This window comes from Trichosurus vulpecula, chromosome 6 (assembly GCF_011100635.1).
Source record: "Trichosurus vulpecula isolate mTriVul1 chromosome 6, mTriVul1.pri, whole genome shotgun sequence".
Classification (NCBI taxonomy): Eukaryota; Metazoa; Chordata; class Mammalia; order Diprotodontia; family Phalangeridae; genus Trichosurus; species Trichosurus vulpecula.
In genome coordinates this window covers 25,341,108-25,362,614 of record NC_050578.1, presented here as the reverse complement: position 1 = coordinate 25,362,614, position 21,507 = coordinate 25,341,108, and positions in this window count along the sequence as shown.

Genomic DNA, 21,507 nt, shown 5'->3' with positions numbered 1-21,507 from the left:
TTAGTAAAATACACAATACTATTCTTTCCGATTCTATTAAAATCACAGCAAACTCTGAGTACATTTCAAATGGAAGGCATTCCAATTGACCTTCAAGGAATATCAATTAAAGATGGGCCAGAAGACAGTACTAAGCAGGCAAGAGATTTTCATTACTGTTGCTTGTTGGCTTGATATTAATCTTCGCTCATTCACAAAATTCATCAAATTTATTAAACATCTACTATGTACCAGGCACTGTGTTAAGTTCTAGGGAGAGTCCTAGTCCTCAAAGAGTTTACTTTCTGAGAAAAAAATGATGATTTTCTTTTTATGTTAATAACTGATTTTATATATGGGACTCAAAGATTCTCTTTTTGATTTTAATAACCAATTATCAATATACTAGTTATTAATAAGGTTTTTCTTTTTTGCTATTTCCTCATTCAAAGTCCAATCCTTGAAGGACAGGGCTAACAACAAGACATTCTACTCAATCTTGGGTGGGATTCCATGCAACTAGGAGAGTTTATTTCTGTGTAAAGAGAATCTTACCTAGGTGGAATTCTTACTGTAACCCTGCCATTGTACTAGTCAGGTAGAATATATATTCCTTTGTATAGATTACTGGAGGCCAAATGATCTGAGAAAGTCCTGACTTGATCAGAATAATGTCCCCCAGCCCCTCATTAGAAAAGGCCCATCTTTTATTATAATATTCCTTCTCTCATTAATTGTCAACTAATCAGAATTGACTTTCACCTTCAGAGATACCCCCTTTTCCAAGCGTATTTAAACATTCAGCTACTTCCATGCAGGTCTTTTGTTTCCAAGAGAAACAATGACCTCAATTTATTATCTGCTAGCATAATTAATAAATTGATTATTAATTACCCAGAAACTATGCCTTTAAGACTTTTCAACTATCTCATTTTCTCCCCCATTAGAGAGTGAGTTTTTTGAGAACTGAGACTTGTTAAATTGGTTTGGTTTTTTTTTTTGCCCTTTCTTTGCATCCTCAGTATGGTGCCTGTTACATAATAAATATATATTGACTTGATTACTGTGATCTGAGATCGCAAACAAGAATATTGTTGGATGAACACTTGTCAATGATCTCAAAGCTAAGCAAGGAAAATTGTACCTATGTTTGTACAAATGCATCTGAATTAGAACTACTAAAAAATCAACTTGGATGTTTAGCTATGGTAGATCAGTAAAACCATCTTTGTGTAAGAAGGACAATGTTATACACACTCAGTTGGCTGTCTTACCCTACAGGAAAGTAGGGGGGAAGAGGATAAGTGGGTGGATGAGAGAAGGGAGGGAAGATAGGGGAAGGGATAATCAGAAGCAAACACTTTTTTTGGTGTTTTTTTGGAGGGGGGAAGGCAAGGCAGTTGGGGTTAAGTGACCTGCCTAAAGTCACACAGCTAGTAAGTATCAAGTGTCTGAAGATGAATTTGAACTCAAGTCCTTCTGACTCCAGGGCTGGTGCTCTATTCACAGCGCAACCTAGCTGTCCCTGAAGCAAACATTTTTGAAAAGGGACAGGGTCAAAGGAGAAAATAGAATAAAAATAGAATAAATGGGGGGGGGGGCGGCTGGATAGGATGGAGGGAAATATAGTTAGTCTTTCATAACATGACTTATATTGAAGTGTTTTGGATAACTACATATGTATAACCTCTATTGAATTGCTTGCCTTCTCAATGAGGGTGGGTGGGGAGGGAAGAAGGGAGAGAATTTGGAACTCAAACTTTTAAAAACAAATGTTAAAAATTGCTTTTACTTGCAACTGGGAATAAAATATGCAGGCGATGAGGTATAGAAATCTATATAGTAAGGGGACAGGGGATAAGGTGGGGGGGATGATAGAATGGAGGGCAGACTGGGGCAAGGGGTAATAAGAATGCATGCCTCCTTGGGGTGGGGGAGGAAGGGAGAGATGGGGAGAAAATTCAGAACTCAAAATCTTGTGGAAATGAATACTGAAAAGTAAAAATAAATATTTTTTAAAAAAGAAAACAAAACAAAAAGGACAATGTTATTCATATCTGGTTTTTTAAAAGGAGTGATTTGGAGATGAACAATGCCAATTAACCTTTGTCTTAAACCAATCTGATCCTAGACCACATGGAGTTCCTGAGATTGCGTGCTGATACGATTCATTCTTACTTCAGGATTTCGAGACGTAGTTATTATATTTACTTCTGGGAGGGCTTTTGGTTTAAAATGATTTTCACCTCAGTCTGTTAGAAATGTTTTCATGTAGCATCTCAAGAGCAGATCAGGTCAAGTCTCTAGAGCCAAAGAGGAGTGCAGGGTTGAAGCAACTAGGCTGAAAATTCAAGCCCTATATATTCAGTTAATCTAGATAACTCAAGTCCCTGGAACCATTTATGGAATGGTGCAAAGGAAACTTCTCTAAGAAAGATGCCAGAAGCAATTAAGGTGCTAACCCCCAAACTTGTCTGTGCTTTAATAGAATGAATATGATTGTGGGGGCTGCAGTTACTAACACTGATATTCGTTGCAGACTCTATAAGGGCTTACTTCACAGAGCTCCTCTTATCAACTAGGAAATTATGTAGTGTTTATTGCAATTTAGAAAATAAACAAGTTTCAACTCTCTCAGGTGAGAACATCAGGGAGTGGGCCTAGTGAGGCAATGAATATATTATTTCTTGCTTTCATAGGAAACCACCTGCATGTGAGGAAAGAGACTGAAGCTGTATCTACCCCATGCAAAGAGAACCAATCAAGTTTGTCAATTCAATGAAACTGAAAATCAATCAACTGAGGGTTTTTAGGAATCAATTAGTAGAGAGAGAGAGTGGAGACTGGACCGGGTAGAGGGGAAGATTAGTTAAACTGGGTATTCTACATCAGAGAGGAAAAACAACTGCTCAGTTCAACTTACTAACACTACAATTTTCTTCCCCTATTGAGTGAGGTGTAAATGGCTAGGCAGATAGGGTGTGTGTGAGGGTAGAGGGGATGGCAGTATTAGTAGAGTACGACTGTTATTTTGATTCAAATATAATTACCACAGGCCTGACTGATACTGAAAACATGTCTGAAACTGAAAACACGAAACATCAAACCCCAAACTCTTTAAGAGAAAACACTGTCTTCTCAGACTTCAAATAGAAATCCTAAATGATGTATGTAAAGAGTCCTCTACATCCCAATAAGGTCCCATGCTCTAAGGATTGTAGTACAGTTATCCCTTCCACATCATAAGGCTTAGAGGCATAGTGCCCCTCGATCTGGAAAATCCACTTGAAAGTTTTGGCCCTCCCTTCCTAGCAGAGAAGAAGTCTAAATTGTTATAGTATTAAAAGACAACATGTGTTCATGTTATACAATACAATCCATATGTTTTATTCATTTCTGAGTTTCTAAACTTTTTCTATGTCATCTGCTGGCATGTCATCTGCAGCTTCTGCTAAAATCCCCCAGAATTCCCATTTAAATTCTTATGCTGACCCACAATATATTGAAACTGAGATGGGGAAAGTCACTACATGGAAGGGATAAGTGTACATACTATAGATTTGGAAGCCAACAAGTCCAATCTCATTTTCCAGATGAAGAAAATGAGTCACTGACAAGTGTATTGGATAGAGTATTTGGGATTGGAGTCAGGAATATCTGAGTTCAAATTCTAAGAAATGTATTAATTGGGCAATTAATTAAATTAAATTTATTAATTAATAATTAAATAAATTAAATTCTCTGAACTTAATAGGCAGGGATGATGACTTGTATTGGTAAATGGAGTTTCTCATAAAATACTCTAAAGCAATTAAATCATCAGTCTAGTTCCTTTGATGGCCCTGTCTCTACAAAATTCTTAGATATTACCCCTAAAAGAGATCAATAATTTTATTTTAGAAATAATTTTCTTTGCAAAACTTTTCCTTTATATTTTAAATGCCACATCCCCATTACCTAATCTTAAAACAGGCTGCCATTTGAAACATTTCAGTAATTTGAAGCTCTCCTTTACACAAGACTTAAGTTTCTTTGAAAGCGAAGCCTACGTCTTTTTTCTTTCCATTGAAGCAGTCAAGGAATCAGTGGAAGACAGAAAGAAGAGACATCCCAGGGCAGAGAGAAAGTCATTTTTCATCTTTCTTCCTCCTCCAGTGTCCTCAAGTTCCCTGCACATAGTAGGCATTTGATAAACATTGAATACTGAGAGTCATTGATGTTAGCCTGGAAGCAGTGCTTGGCTATGAATTATGTCTTACTAGTATACGCTATGTGATGCATAATAATTAGATTTAATAATAAAAAGATCACGGAAGGTCTACAAAAAGATCACAGAAGGTCTACTGTTTCCTTGTTTTGTGTACAGTGCATAAAATGACTCTGTGGTTATAATTAAGTGATGTTTTAAGGGTATAAGTGGAAAGATGGGAAGTGAGTCCCAAGTGGAACAGTTTAATAAAGCAGAATTTTATTAACTGGTTCATTTTTTGGGAAGAAGATAATATAGTCAGACTAAAATTTATAAAATACTGCTACTTTAAAGAAACTTAAAATGAACCAGACAAATTATCTATTCTTTTAATTATTCGCAAATGTTCTTGAAATCTGATATTTAGTGATATTCATATAAGGCTACAGAAATTTGGAAAAGGCATATAATTCTTCTAGCAGCTTGTTCTTCTGGCAAAGAATCCTGACTTACCACCCTCAAATCAAATCTGATTCAAAAGTGTTCAGGGATATAAATTCTAAAATAAATTTTGAAAAAAAAATCTCAAAAATTAATGAGCTATTCTCCCCTTCCCAACCTGCCCGCCCCTCCCCACCCCTCATCGAGTTCATCAGTGATGGTTCAGACAGCTTGAACTACTTAGTGTCTCCCCTAATAGGACATGTGCTTTCCCACCTCTAAGACCTCTGCATATTTTCTTCTCTTCACCTGGAATGGCCTATTTTTCTCTTTCTACCTGTTGATATTCTGCCCATCTTTTAATTAATTTGAAAATGCAAAACTAAATACCCTATACTTCCATTAATCTTTCTTCAATCTCTTTCTGATCTGATTTCACAGAATTTTATATTACTTTTGTACTTGTCACATACTTTAAAAAAGTCAAGAATGTATACGGTAATTACTTTGAAACTCAGCAAAGCCACTTGAAAGACTGTTCCCTTTCTTTCTCCCTCTCCTTTTTGTCTTTCTTTCCTTCTTCCTCTTTTCTTTTTTATTTTTCTTTTCATAAAAAAGAAAATTGGTGGATAGATTTATCATGAAATCTCATGTGTTAGAATGGGGAAAAAAATCCCTGAAGTTGTCAGGAGATGAGGATTCAGAAATCCAAGCTTCATTTTCTAACTAAGTGACCCTGAGAAAGTCACTTAAGCTAAGTCTCTCCCCACCTGTAAAATAGAGATAAAGAGAGTTTCCCTATTTACCTGATGTGACAACTTTGGGAAAGTGCCTTACCACTTTAAAGCACTGGCTAAAATGAGCTACTGTCATTGCAGCTAGTCCCACAATTCTAAGAGACGTAATGAAATGCAAGAAATGTTTTTTAAAATTAGGCTTGCTGTTGAAGTGGATGTGGAAAAATTGAAAAATTAGTGCATTTTTTGTGGAGTTGTGAACTGATTCAACCATTCTGTAGAACAATTTAGAACTATGGCCAAAGTGCTATAAAACCATGCATACCCTTTGACCTAGCAATACCACTACTAGGTCTGTATCTTAAAAGAGATAAAAAACAAAAAAGGACTGGACTTAGATATACAAAAATATTTATAGCAGCTCTTTTCTGGTGGCCAAGATTTGGAAACTGAGGGGATGCTCATCGATTGGGGAATGACTCAACAAGTTGTGGTGTATGATTGTGATGGAACACTATTGTGCTCTAAGAAACGTTGAGGTAGATGCTCTCAGAAAAACCTGGAAAGATTTACATGAACTGATAACATAGTGAAATGAGCAGAACCAGGAGAACCCTGCAAACAGTAACAGCAGTATTGTGTGAATGACTTAGCTCTTCTCAGCAATGCAATGATCCAAGAAAGCTCTGAAGGACTTGTGATGAAAAATACTATTCATCCCTAGAAAAAGAACTGATGATGTAAGAACACAGCTTGAAGCATACTATTTTTTACTTTATTTTTCTTGAAGGTTTTTTGTTGGGTCGATATTTTCTTTTACCATATGATTAATATTGGAATGTGTTTTGCATTAATATACATGTATAACCTTTAAAAAGCTATATTTGCAAGGGAGTTAAGGGTGTTGTGTGAATAAGTGATCTAAAATATAGAAGTTCAATTATATAAGATTGATAAAAATAGTATTTAAAGAATTATTTATTCCAGGCTAGAATAAGTGAGACAGAAAGTCGGCAGAAATGCAAAATTAGAAAGTAATCTAAATCTTCAATTGTTTTACTGTAAATACCAAATACACTGATTAGAGAGAAACTCCATTATTAATGTTTCATACTAAAAAAATTCATTGAATGAAAACTAGGAAACTAAAAATGAAGAGGTTTTACAAAGTGTGGTCCCTCTGGTAGTTGGACATGAATGGCCAGTTGGTGTTTGAATTAATGGTAACTCACAGATGGAAATCAGTTATGACAAATGTGTGACAGTGGTTGGGGAGAGACTCAGTCTGTTTTTCAATGTGTAGAACTGTAAAAACAGTGAGGAAACTGAGACTTTTTCCTAAGGTACCAAATCTAGTGGCTACAGACACTGCCTGTAATTCTTCATCAACGAAGATATGAAAGAAATTAACTAAAGCAGGATGTTACGAGACAGTATGTTAGAGTGACCTCTTTCTTGACTCCACCCTGTTCCACCAGTCTCCACCTGATCACTCTAGGACTCTCAATAGCAATGGCCTCTCCTCAGTGTCCCAAGATCTCTGTCTTGCAAATATGTGATGTCTTGCCTCTTTCCTCAAATAAGTGCAATTTTTGTGTCCTTTACACTAGGTATGATTTGTGATACTTGTCGCAGGAACAATAATTCTTAATTATATTTCCTTCTACCTAGAAAGCAAAGCCCAGAGATGAAAAACACAATTCTAAGAAATGAGCATGGTATGTGGCAAAAATAATGAAAACTATGCAGTGCGAGAAAGATCCTCCAATGTATCAATGAAAAATTCTGATTTTTATGCTATTGTTTCTAGGATCACTTAAGGCAGTGATGAACCACTATGACAAGTTGTGGTTATTATTTGGAGAATCTTAAAGAACCATGAAACAAAAATAGTCCTGCCAAAGTTATGAAACAATACCCTAGAAAGTCATCTGTTACTATGATGATGTAGACACAAGCTACTAATTTCCTGTTTTTAGTTAATAAAGTCCAACATATAACCCTTCAATCACAAAGACTCATCTAATGGTAGCCATTTCTAGGGTGGGGGGAGGGGGAGGGAGAGAAGAAAAAAAGGGAAAAAAGTTAACATGATAATTTTATTATATATTTAAAAAGAATAGAAAGCTATGTATAATAGATTTGCAGTTTTATATATAATCATCTTTTGAAAAATATATACTGTTGTAGAAATGCTTATTTTATTTCATAAATTAAAAATAAAATAAATCAATTTTTAAAATAAATACATTCATAGGAAGGCAGTGAGTGCTCTGCACTATCCTTTTCCTCTTTAGTTTCAAGTCCCTTTGTTAGCAATCTCTAGGGCAATTATTTCCTTACCAGTCTGCATATACCATTAGATGGCATTTTTTTTCTAGTGCAAGGAAAGTCCCATAGACCTTGGTATACATGAAATAGATTTTATTTGGGATAAATGTAGCCTATTGTAGTCAATGTTTGTAATCAATATGACATAGATTAGGATTCATTAGGTATTAACTAGGTTTCATTAATTCATTAAAAATTAAAATGTGAAGTATCCATTGTACATTACATACTTGAGGCTAGCATAGATTTTAGATACCATCTTTAGATAAAATATATTCCCCCTGGGATAGAGGCTTTATGTCCTAAGACACAATCTAGAATTAAGAAATCGTGCAACTAAAGTAGTGAAAATACAAAACTCAGAAGAGATTTCAATAATTCTTCAAGACTTGACTGGAGTAGATCTTCAACGTTAGATGCAGGGAGGATTCAGAGGTGAAAAGACTCAGAAGTCATATAAAGTACTGATCTATTTTATTTTTATTCACCCTGTGATAAGAAAACATGAAATAAGTTCTATTTAAAGACCCAGAAGTGGGTTTGGAATCTAGCTTTTAAAACTCAACCCAAATTTTATTATTTCCATGAAGAACTTCCTGGTCCCCAATTCAGCATCCTCCCTTTTCTACTAGCCTCACAAAACACTTGGTTTTGTACCTCTCATGTACTTAATATGCATTATATTTTGTGTTATTTATGTATCTCCCCTTACTATAGTTGAGTTCATATTGTCATGGGTCTTCACAGGTTAGACCTTTAGAATGGACTCTTCCATGTCCCACCAAGCATTAAAGACTTGGATTGAGGCTCCGATAATAGATTATCTCTTGTCTGAGGAACAGGTTTGGTAGTGAATTGGGATATTCATGCATTTGCCCAAAGTGTGATGTCCTTTTTTGCCAAATAACTTTCAAAAATCATCTGATGAGCCATAGAGAGGATAAGGACCTTTATGTATGAATTATAACTCCCTAAAAGAAGAGGTTCTTTCATTTATGCCTTTATATAATGATACCTGGCCCATATTAGGCATTTCCTATAAGACTACTGATGATGCATTGGAAAGAGAGCTGAATTTGGCAACTGAGGATTTGGGTTCACATCTGAATTCTGCTATTTATCATCAGTGTGACCTCAGACAGGCCATTTCACCTCAATAGGGCTTACTTTCCTCTTCTTCAGAATGAGGTGATTGTACTAGATGTTAGTTCTAAATGCTCTTCTAGCTGTAAATCTAGGATCTAATGACTCATTAATCCACAGAAGGAATGCCAACATTGACAAATTACAAGTCACTGAATGTAAAAGTATATAAGAATTCAGTGTGTATCATATGTCCATCTAGTAATGCAAGAAATTGATGAAGGCACTCCCTACCATGCCCAATGCCTGGTATAACATTCTATACAGTATATATTTCATATACTTTTTTTGGAATTCAGTATTTTCTAAATATTGGCTAAAAATGGGCAAACAAAAAGGCAGATAGTCAACCTTCCTTAAGGAAATATAAACAATTTAACCACTCGTTGTAAAAAGACACCATGATATGCTCAAGGGCCAAGAATTATGTCTGGGAAATCTGTTTATTACAGAAGTTCCTCCCAACATATTGTATGTTCAAATATGGGAAAAGCTGACTAACTCTTTTTAATCTCACGCTTGATGATAATGGTATGTCCTAGCAATTTCATTAGATATTTCCTTAGCTGTCTCCTCAGAAGGGAGCTAGAAACTCCAGTTTTGTCTTGCTATGATTAGGGGACCTAGCTGAGCAATTGTTTTCCCAAATATCTATATTAAAATATATAACAATATATCCTTTTTCATATATGAAAGCAGAAAGCCATATAAAATGCATAAAATACATAATTGTACAGAGCTTGTCTTTTTCTAATATAGAACAAGCTGAGTGAGTTTAAATGGTCTAAATAGTTATTACAGTCTGACTGTGATGTGTTCTTCCCTCTATACTTCCTAAGGAATTTCTTGTATTATAATAATGGTTTCTAGAGGGATAAATTGCATACACAGAACCAACTGCTGAAAACTGTAGGCGGCTCACACAGCGTGATGTAAATCACACGATGGGATGCCATTTCTTTATAACGACATTGCCATTAAATTCCATGAGATGCGGCCCACCACAGTACCAGCAAAATCCACCCACATGCTTAAATAGATGTTGGGGGACTGCATTTCTTGAGAATAGGTCATGGGATAAGAAGGCTTGGTCTGATTAACATCTGAGTCCACCATCTGATGGGATAAGTGTGAATCATAAGGAACCAATTGGTGGTTTTGGAATGAGGCATAATAAATGGTGTTTGCTAGTCAGTCTAATATGACTAATTGTGAGGGATGGGGGAAGGGGAAGAAAGAAATGACTATAATGAATATGTAGGTCCTTGAAGTCATTGTCAGTTCCCTTTCTTCTGTCACTCCTACATGCTCCCCAGTGAACATTCTCATTAATGGGAAGACATAAAAGACAACATAGGGAAATGGTTGAAATCTTCTGAAAAGACCTATTTTCTGCTACTTAGGAAAATACTTAGATTTTAGTTGTTAATCATAATCCTTCTTATAGAACCTATCATTCTTTAGCTTTTTCTAGTCATTTCTTTGTAAAGTCAAAGCAATTTATAGAACCATTCCAGAGGTAAGTTTTAGTTGATGCAAACTTTTCTCTTGGGGCAGCTAGATAAGTAATGATCACCCCCCTCCCTTTGGGCAAACCATGACTGAGTCTTTTTTCCCCAAGTTAACATCTTAAATTTGACAACAATTCTACCGCCAACCATGGAGAGATAAATGGTGGCATAAATGTGTGGGCACAGAAACACAAAATGGATTGATTCTTTGAGGAAGTTACCTCTTGTACTTAACAGGGGTAAACAACAAAAAGCCCTTTTGACAGCCTTTCATGAGAGGCTTGGGCAGAGATCTGACTCAAGTTGTTCGTGGAAATAAAAAAAATGTATGATTTCATTTTTGCCCTCTTTTTACTTGAAGGCCAGAGGTAAGCACAACATGAAAACTAGCATGTGTGGGGTTAGGGGACAGTTTGAGAACTAAAGTTATCCAGGGTTCAGGGAATGAGACAATTTGATGTTTTATGAGACAAAGTCCTTCTGATTCCATACCTCCTCTTTATTATGCTCCAAAAGGCTATTATTCCAAATTCAGCCTGGGGAATTTTACTAGTCCTTGGCTCTACTTTCCAACTGGTTAAGAATTTTGGAAAGGTTGGATTATTTTCCTCCAGTTTCTTTGCTGTACAAAAGGATCCATTACAGGCTTTCTTTAAACAGTGACCTTATCCAATGCAATTAAAACAAATTCTGGCTTATGAAGTACTTCTTTACATACAACTTTACACAAATATGTCTACTATGGAAAGCAAAGTATTCTTGCGTATAATTTATTTGTTGTCTTGAAATTTTAAAAAAATGGGAGTAGACAGAACTGAGCTAGAAGGCTTAATTTCCTGGCTTTATATCACAGTACAGATCAATAATTGAAGTCCACACTTGGAAATTAGGATTCCAAAATCTTAGATTCCATTTGCAGTTTCCAAATTGACTCATTAAGTATAACTTTTTATAAATTTCCATCAATTCTGTTGCTTTCTTATGTGAAGAACACCAAAATGAAAGCATCACTGGCACTCTATTTTATTTATATTTTAGACTTATTTATTTTTTTCCTGTAACTGAACTTTTTTTCTTCAGAATGATTGACTTCATTATGAATGCATCTGTTATATCACATGTAGAATGTTTACAGTGACTGGCACGTGAAAAATCAATGGAAATGGCAAGAAGAACCCCAGTAAGCCTATTTCTGATGAATTACATCCTTAAATATGTACCCTGTATGTGGTAGAAAAATGTATTGATTACTGGAAACTGTTTCTGTAATGCCAATAATGTACCACTCTCTTGGACTTCCCCTGAAGCAACAGGGTTTAATCAACATGGTCCAAAATAATAAATTGACTACCAAGTAGGAGGCTGAAAGATGAAATTGACTAAAACTTATAAAATAAATAGCCATTTAAAACTCAAGGAAAACATATATTCATAAGCAACTTTTGCTGGGCAGTTATTAGCTTGTGTCTTTCATGATGAGTAGCATACCAAAGAGATTACTTGACAAAGTTTACACAACTTAGAGGACACATTGCTTTTCAATATGCTACTGAATACGAAGACATTATAAAACTAATGCATACCATTCTAAAATGCCTCTTTTGTGATTTGAAGAGAAGCCTTCATGTTACTAAGAATATATATACATATATATATATATATATATATATATATATATATATATATATATATAGCTTCAAGGAGCTCTCAATATCAACTTTAATGTCCTTTTTGTTGTTGTCGATGTTGTGTCTCACTTTATTCCCAATTAAGGGGTCTAGAAAGACTGGCACTTTGAAAAGCTTTCTTTGAAGTGAACATCTACCTAATCTGAAGATGTGGTACTATTTCAAGAAAAAGAATTACCCTGCTGCACTCTCATAGTAGTGAGAAATTACTCTAACAGAGGTGAACTGACTCCTTTTCACATTGGAAGAAATGAGTTCTACTGACATTTCTTTCTCTTTTTTTTTCAAAGTTGGACTGCATGGAGAATATTGTCTTTTAGTTGGCTAAATCTGTTAAACCTTCTGTGCAAATTTTAGCTGTCTACTATTTCACTTGAGATTTATGTGTTTTCCTGAGTACATTTACTGGAAATGTATTAATTTTTAAGAAAAAAAACTTAAATGTAACCTATTTATCTTATTTCAAAATGTCTCCTGAAAACTTCATTTCAACTGTTTCTAGTACTGACGTACTAAGTCTGAAATTTAAGGTGATCCCATTACTTCCGAATAATGTTCATAACTTAAAAATGGAAAATTCATTTTTCTCTCTTGTGTTTTTGGTGGGGGGGTGGGGTGAGGGAGAAATAGGGGAGAGAGTGAGAGGGAAAAAGAGAGAGAGAAGAGACAGACAGACAAAGATGCAGAGACACAGAGAAAGACAGACACGAGACACAGCAAGAGAGTGAGAGAAAGCAAGAGAGTGAGATAAAGCAAAAGAGTGTGAGAGGAGGATCATCATCATCATCATCTTCTTCCTTATTTTAAGCCTAGATCTACTTCCATTTAATTTTCTCCCACTGAGTTTAGTGGCAGCCTCTATGTGTACACAGTAAGTCTTCTCCCTTTTCTACATTACAATCCTTTAAATAGCTAAAGATATGTTTGTTGTCCCACTCTTAGCTACCCAAACACATACATAAATATGTGTGTGTATATATACATATATATATATATATATATATATTCTCATCTACAGAAGCAAAATATTTTTCATTCTTTTAACCATTCTTCACATGATACACATTTCAGAACGCTTACTCTCTTGTCTGCAACCCAATGCAACATTCTAACTGTTAGTATACCTGTTAAAATATGGTGCCCCAACCTGAGCACCATACTTCACATCCACCAGTGGATATATTGCTTACTTTAATATTAACAAATTTCTCAGTTTGGGGAGCTGGAAGGTGCTTGTACATCATGTCCTCTTTTTGCAGATGACAAAAGTGAGGGTCAAAGTAATTTAAATAAGTGACAACCAAGATCACAGAGGTAGTAAAATATCAGAGCAAGAATTAAAATTTTAAAAATTCTCAAATTTCAAATGCAGGAATCTTTGGGAAGGAACATATTGCCTTGAATACAAGAATTTATTTTAATGAAGCCTAAGATTGCATTAGATTCTGTAGAAGCCACATCACACTGTTGATTCCTAAGAAGTTTACAGTCAATTAAAATGTCTTCTAGGTCTTCATTCATGTCATTGATAAAATTAGAGTCCTCTAGCAGTATGCTGGAGACCTCCCTTCAAATCAACATCCACCCAACATCCACCCATCCACTGTCTACACAAGTCAAAAATTCATCTGTCTCCTCTATGATCATTTCCCGTGGTCTCAAACTCAAATCATGCATAAGGATCTTTGTGGTCATATGTTGACTTAGAAAAAACCAAACATATTAACATTATCTATGTTCTATTGTATTTTTATTTATTTCCTTCAATACTTCCCAGTTACTATTACTGCCTGACACCGCTGATACTGCCCCCCCTTTCTCTCTCTCTCTCTCTTTCTCTACACACACACACACACACACACACACACACACACACACACACACATCCATCTTCTTGTTGAGAGGTTTTTATCCAATGTCTTGATAAAATCAACATATGCTATGTCTGTAGTATCACAAGAACAGAGATTTAGAGCTGATAACAACCTTAGAGACCTCTGTTGAAGTGAGGTACATGTAGAGATTAAGTTATTTGTCCACAGTCACAATCTAGAAAATGACTGAGGTAAGATCTGACTTAGGTTTCTCTGGCTCCAAATCTACCATCCTAACCATTATGCCATAGTGTTTCTTTTATGCCTACCCTTTGCTATCTTATTAACTTTATAAAAACAAGTTTAGCAAGATTTGGTCTTAATACTCCATTCTGGATCCTAGCGGCTTTCTAGTTTTATTTTAATAATAATTATAATGATAATAATATTAGCAGTAGTAATAATAATGACAATGATAATGACACTTGATTTTAGGATGGCACCGAGGATTGTACTATTTGTTATCTATTAAATACTATATTCCATCATTTATATAAATTCATAATAATAAATATTAGGGAAACATTTTTAGAAAGCACTGTGCTAGACATTATAGAGAATACAACAGGAATAAGAGCTACTTTTTGTGAAAAATGAGTCTTAGTTTTTGTGAAGTAGTAAAAAATAAAAGAGAGAGAGAGAGAGAGAGAGCAAGAGAGGGTGAGTGCACTGGACTTGCAAACAGCAGATCTAAATGCAAGTATCAGTTCTATTGTTCTATCTATGTGATAATGGGAAGTCACTTGACCTCTATTAGCTTCAGTTTCCTAATCTGTGCAATGGGGATAATAATATTTATGCTTAACAAAGATAGTATAATTAAAGTGATTTGCAAACTGCAAAAGATATGATATATCATTAATATCACTCTGAGTTTAGAGTACCTGAAGAAAATGAAACGAGGTAATGCATTTGAAATAACACTGTGAGGAAACCTCCATTTGAATTCTTTTCTGTTATAAACAAATTGTTCTTAAAAAGCTAGGGGATTCCAAATGTTATGCATAACTGAAAAACAACTAGTATTTAGTTAGTCACAGTAACAGTATTTGATAATGCCACACTACTCACTGCCCCATTCTCGTGTTCCAAGAAGTCCAGATCTCCCTGAGCTCTTAGACCAAAAAAATTTTAGAAAGTATTATTCTTCCATTTGTTCACATTTAACTCACAGATAATGATGTCAAGAATTCTGGAAATTTAGGCGACCATTTGGGGCTTCAAAAAATGAGACATCTGGAAATGAAAATTAATAAAGCATTATAAAATATACCCTTACTTAGCCTGAGGGAAAATGAAGACTGAGCTATAACTGGGAAATTATCTTTATGCAGATAAAAGATTAGCTAATATATGAGAGAAATCAGCTAACCTCCATCGTCCCACTGGACAGAAGGAAGAAAAATGACCTTAAACAGAAGTCAGTTTGAACATAAAAAATTTCAACAAAACATATGACAAAGTCTCTCTTATTATACATGTGGACAAGATGGAGAGATTTGGACTAGATGAGAGTACCGTTAGGGTGAATTCTTAAGTGGTAAAACGATGAACCCGAAGAATAGTCATTAATAGAGTCATGTCAAAATAGAGGTATATCTTCAGTGAAGTGCCCCAGGCATCTTTTCTCTGTCCTATGCTATTCGACATTTTTATCAATGACTTGAATGAAGGAATGAATGATATGTAAATCAAATCTGCAGATGGTATAAAGACTAGGGATAATACCCCTCTCCTACTCCTCTAGTCATGGCTTTTGTCTCTGATTTTTGCCCTTCAATTTCATAATTCAAGATTATAACATTTAAAATTGGGAACAGCCTTGACTAAGGTCACATAACTAGTGTTGTAACCCATGCTCCCTGTAATATTAATGGAACATGAAGATGTTCCCTGTCCATTAATAGGCCTATGTGACCACATGTATTCAATCACAGCTGTGTTACATCCTGAGTCACATAGAGCCCATTGGGGGAGGAACCGGCCTAAGGAGGAGTTTGCTTAGGCGAGGCTTTATTGTAGGAAGGCTTTCACACCTTTTGGTACTAAGCTAATTAGGCACTGAGTCACCAAGGTTGCGGTGCCTTCTGGCTCTGAGCCTATTAGCCAACAGTGTATATATCTTCTGAGGTGAGATTTTAATTGGGGCTTGCTCACGAGAAGAACCTTCTGATTCCCTGGATGGGACTCTGAGTAGCCATTTGTTAAGAGCTGGCAACCACTCAGATGTAAATGCTCTTCTGATCTGGGGGTGTATGTCGGTGGTTGTATTCCTTTGTTCAGACAGTTGGAGCCCTGTCTGTTGATCTTTGTGCTAATTTCTCTGCTTGTATTTCTTTCTACATTCGGGGTGCTCACCTGTCCCCTGAACCAGTGAATGTAATTAAAGTAACATTGTTGACCCCTTTAAAGTTTCTTTCCTTTAGAAAAGCAGGATCAAAGAACCTGTGCTAGCAGGCCATCCTGGGTGTGCCAGGGCGCTTGCTGCTACATTCCCACATAACAGCTCCAGAACTCTTGCAGCTACTCCATATCCACCTACAAGAGAGTAGGGCTCTTTTGTGAAGCAGAGATTCAATAAACAAATTAAATTTAAGTAATATTTACCAAGAGCCTACTAGCAAAATTTGTGCTAGAGGCAAGGAATAGAAAGATGAAACACAGCTCAATTGCTCCCTTCAATGTGCTTAGCTTAGAAGGTTCTTGAGCAGATAAGTCATGTACAAATTACTGGAACAGGTAAGAAAATTATTGAGGGCATAGAAGAGATCATGTGGAGTGGAATCAGAGGCTTAAGGAAAGAAGTATCATTTATAATAAGATAATGAATCGGAATCATAAAAAGCCAAGTTCAAATCTCCCCTCACATGTTTTCTAATTGCGTGATCCTTAGGCAAGTCATTTAATCTCTCTCAGACTCAGTTTCTTCATGTGTAAAATGGGAGTCAATATAGCCCCTACCTCACACAGCTGTTGTCAGGAGCAAAGGAGCCTATGTGAAATACTTTGCAAAGCTCAAAGCATTATATAAGTTCTAATTTTCGGTATAATTATATTATTGTTATCATTGTAGCAAATGAGAGCATTCATAGAAACTGTAACTTTTTCTCTGGACTTTGAAATCAGGGAAGTATGTCACTAGTGAAGATGGGGTGGGGAAGGGTGCGATGGAAACCAAGAATCCAGACATACAGAACAGCTTTTAAAAGGGGGAAGAATTCAGAGAGGGAAGAACCAGATCAAAGGACAGTGAGTAGTCCCATTTGTCTGAACATGGGGCACCTGAGGGGGAGTAATATTAAATAAGAACATGCTAAGGAATTTTTATTTTATTCTATAGGTAATATACAGCCACCGAATACTTTTAATTTGGAGAATGAAGGGATCAGACTGATGAAGATGATTTTAGCCAAAATGTGAATAATAGATTATACATAGAAGAGATTCTAGTATATTCTTTACCTCTTTGCCATCTTACCACATCCCTTCACAAACAGTCTATCAACCAGGTGCCCAAGTCATTTTGGGAATAGTCATCAGCCCCTGCAGCTTCTGACATATGGGCAATTAGAAAGCCTCAGGCTGATTTTACTCAGTGCCTGGAAGCATCTGCATTCATGAACCTGCAACACCTTTGATGAGAAGACCCGTCCTATTCCCTTGATCAGGGAGATTTGAATCCTCAAAAGGTATTCATATTTTAATAGGGAAATAAAGTCTTAAGTCAAAGGAATGAATCTCTAATGACAGGATGTCATCCCTCAATTATATGTCAAAGAGCTAATGGGAAAAGATTTACTAGTGATCAAATCCCAGAATTTTAATAGTCACCCATTGGTAAAGCCAGCCATATCAAACGTTATACTATTTCTCTTTTATATTCAACAACTTTTAAAATGAGAGATAAAAATCAATAAGATTTATCTCTTTTATTCCTAATCATTATCACTGAATTATAACCAATATGTAGCAAATACAACAGGAGAATATTACTCTGAACTTCTTTCTTCATCTTGGTAACACTACACATTTAAGGAAATATTGATGACAGAATCATAGCAAAGCTTTAGGTTAAGATACAAAGATGGATATAGTTTGATGTTACCTACTGTTGTTCTGCTAGAGAAAATAATCAAAACCTGCTTTGGAATTTAAGTAATGGGTGAAAAATGAGAGAAACTGTTAGGTCTTAAGTAAGTCAGGTCGTCCAGCTTGGAAATCCAGATACCCAGACCAGACGAACTGTGCTGAATTGCAACACGCCTCTTCTCAGTGTAGCAAATTGCCATGATCCAGAAGACAATAAAATCATTAGGGGGAAAAGGGAACAGATGCTCTTTTCTTTTTAAAATCCTCCAGTCCCTAGAAAGAGGAATGTATTCCTTCAAGAGCTGTTTTATTACCAGTGAAGAGTGCTAGAAAATTACTCCCAAAGTCTCTTCCTTGAATGATATTCAGCAAATTCAGTGAATCAGGGAGCCTATCTTAAGGAATAGAATCAATTGTGCCTTGCAGATGATGCTGTTTATAAAAAGTTTGTTTTTATAAATAAATGTTGCTATGGTGACATCACCAGACTAAATACAGGTATAACTGGGACCTATTTTGAATGCCAATAGAACTTCAAGTGTTTAAAGGATGTCATAGCTAAGGAATCTTAGAATTTTAAATGAATGTTTCTTCATTAACATATTATTTGCTATGAAAATTTGATGACAAAAACATCATTCAAATGTAAGATTTTTACTACATATAAGTTAGTTCACTGATGAAAAATATGATTCATAAAATGCATATGTGAATTTAAAGCTACATTGCTTTCTGTAAACCTATGATTTTTTTTATTTTGTTAAAACCATTCTGCTCTAAAAAGATCGTGAGTGAACATCATTTCTAAATTTTGTATCCTGATTTGATAATTTCTATGAAAATATTTCAGCCAATTACAGCCATGTATGGAAGAGCTTGATGGTTTCATTGAAATACTAAGCATCATTTGTGCCTTCAGTAATTATTTCTGTGAGACAGTATGCCAAAATGGATAGAGACCCATTCATGTGGTGTGGATGACCTGGGTTTTAAGTCCTGACTCTAACACATACTGGATTGTGACCTTGGGCAAATCAATTAACTTCTTAATGCCCCCAGGTGACACCATAAGATTCTAAGTTGCAGAGAAGGTGACAATCTGCATTGGTAGAGAGGGTTTCTTTACTGTAGTTCTCTGTACCAATGCAATCTCAGACCTGAACCAGAAACAAAGGAAAAGTATAATTTCCCATTCCACTTTTGCTTCAACATACTTTTCCAGAATTTCTTCCTCAGCTTTCTTCATGTTCCATTTCTTGAATATTTGCATCTCCACATTAATTTATCAAATGATAGATAGTAAAGTCTTATTTCATGGTGACTGACAACATTTCCTATATGTCAAAACATTTCACAGTGAATGCTGGACAAAGGTAGGTGGAAAGTTTAAATCAAACCATCATTACCACTGGGGGAACAAATCAGTACCTGGCCTATTTTCAACAGATGAAGAGCATTATCTGGGTTTGCCAAAAACCCCACAGCCTTGAAATTCCACTAGAAGGTATTTTTAACAAGCCTTTGGGAGGTGACAGTTGTCAAAGTCACAGAATCAAGTATAAATGTATGGCACAGAACTTTGTATCTGTACTCAATGCCTATAAAGTATATGTACCATATCATATATGTATATACATATATATGCACACACATTTAAAACACTGCTGTTTCTTTCAAATATCACCTATGACACTTAGTCATTCTATAGAATGACTTTCCTCAATCCCTGCCTGAAACATATGTCTAAATTAGCTCTCACTGATTATAGTAATACACATTTAGGAAGTAGAGTCCTAGCATAACATGTGGCATAACAAATGAAAGAATAAATTATCTCTTTCTACTTCTTATCATAGCATCATAAATGATTCTTGAAATTATACTCTTGGCCAGATATGGAAGTTTCTAAGCATCACAGTAAGAAAAGCCACTGGTGACTTCAACGATGCAGGCTTGTTAAGGTAAAAGGTTTTTATGCACCTTAATGATCATAATGCCAAAACAAGTCAACAATACCAACAAAAACTGGACACCTATTCTGCTCTGAAACAAGTATGCTTCTTGAATAGATGTACAGGATACGCTCATTAAAGCAGCAAATAGCCTTAATTTCTATTTAATGATCTCACTAGCATGCAACAGATTTTTCACTCATATAGTCCACTAAACACTTGTTATAGATTTTTCTGGGCACATTTATCATTTCTGCTTTATGAACCAAAGCTGTTTTAGTTTCCCCACCTATTCTATATATCATTCTCACAAATTATTCTTTGTTCACAATTGACTCTGAAGGCATTTACCAGCAGGACAAAATACTATGTGCACTGAACATTTCCAACTAAATTTTTTAAATGTCATTATAAAATAACTTTTTAAATTCTAAAGAGGAGTCACACATTTCTTCACATAGATATAGATACTTCCTACTGATTTGTATAAGTATTATAGCTAGAGTCAAGGTGGTATGGATGGAGAAGACGGGGAAAAAGTTATTTGCTATAATCTTCCATGAAATTTGCACTTGAGAAAATAGTAGCATTTGAATAAAAAAGAAAATCAGAAATTGAGTTCCTTGGCAGCTTTTTTATCATAGCACTCATTAAGTTACTCACCAGAGCTACCAGGGCAGTTTGGGGAGCTCTCTGTAGACTCTAAGAAAAGCTGGTACGCTGTACCTAGGCAGGAAGGTCTCCCAAATCTTAATGGCTGGTCTTGACAGATGATAACCCACGATGACCTACAGCCTTCTTCTTCAAAAATGGGTCCTGACCTGTGAAGAGAATGAAGTACATTATATAGTAACTAACCCATTGAGTTTCCACAGAAGTAAACTACAAGTCTCCCATTTCCTTTATACTGGTTACTCATCCAGTAGACAAGGATTTATGTTATAGGCATAATTTGAGAAGCTGAGCAGCAGAGTAGAAAAAGCACCAGATTTGGAGTTAATGCATCTTCACCTTTGCCATGTGCTACCTGTGTGACTTTGGACAATTATTTTATCTCTTTTGCCCTCAGTTTCCTCTTCAATCATATACATGAATATTTTTAAGTGCTCTGATGTGATGCTGTGGTGCTATGGACTAATAAAAAAGCTGAGATTCCAATGTGACCAGGGAAAGCCTACCTACAGCAAACATTTTTCATATAAAATGTAGAGCTAAGAAATGTTATTAAATTTTCTTAGTAGCACATGGTCCAATGATACTTCCATACTTTCACTGATAAGAGTGGATATGTAAGTGAGCAATGTCAGCACATCCTTCAGGAAGCTGGCAGATAGACTGTGGTACCAAAAGGGAATGAGACCTGAAGGCAACCAGCATATAGTGTCAAATCTTGCATGGGACCATAAAATTTAGACACTGAGAAAATTGGGGGTTTTTTCAGTCATTTTAATCTACTTTATTCAAGTCTTCCAAAAGCCAACTTAATATCACATTTCAAGACAGACTTCAAGCAATGAAGCCTTGGTTCATAGCTAGTCCATTCTTATACCACCCTGGACTTCCAAAGAAAATC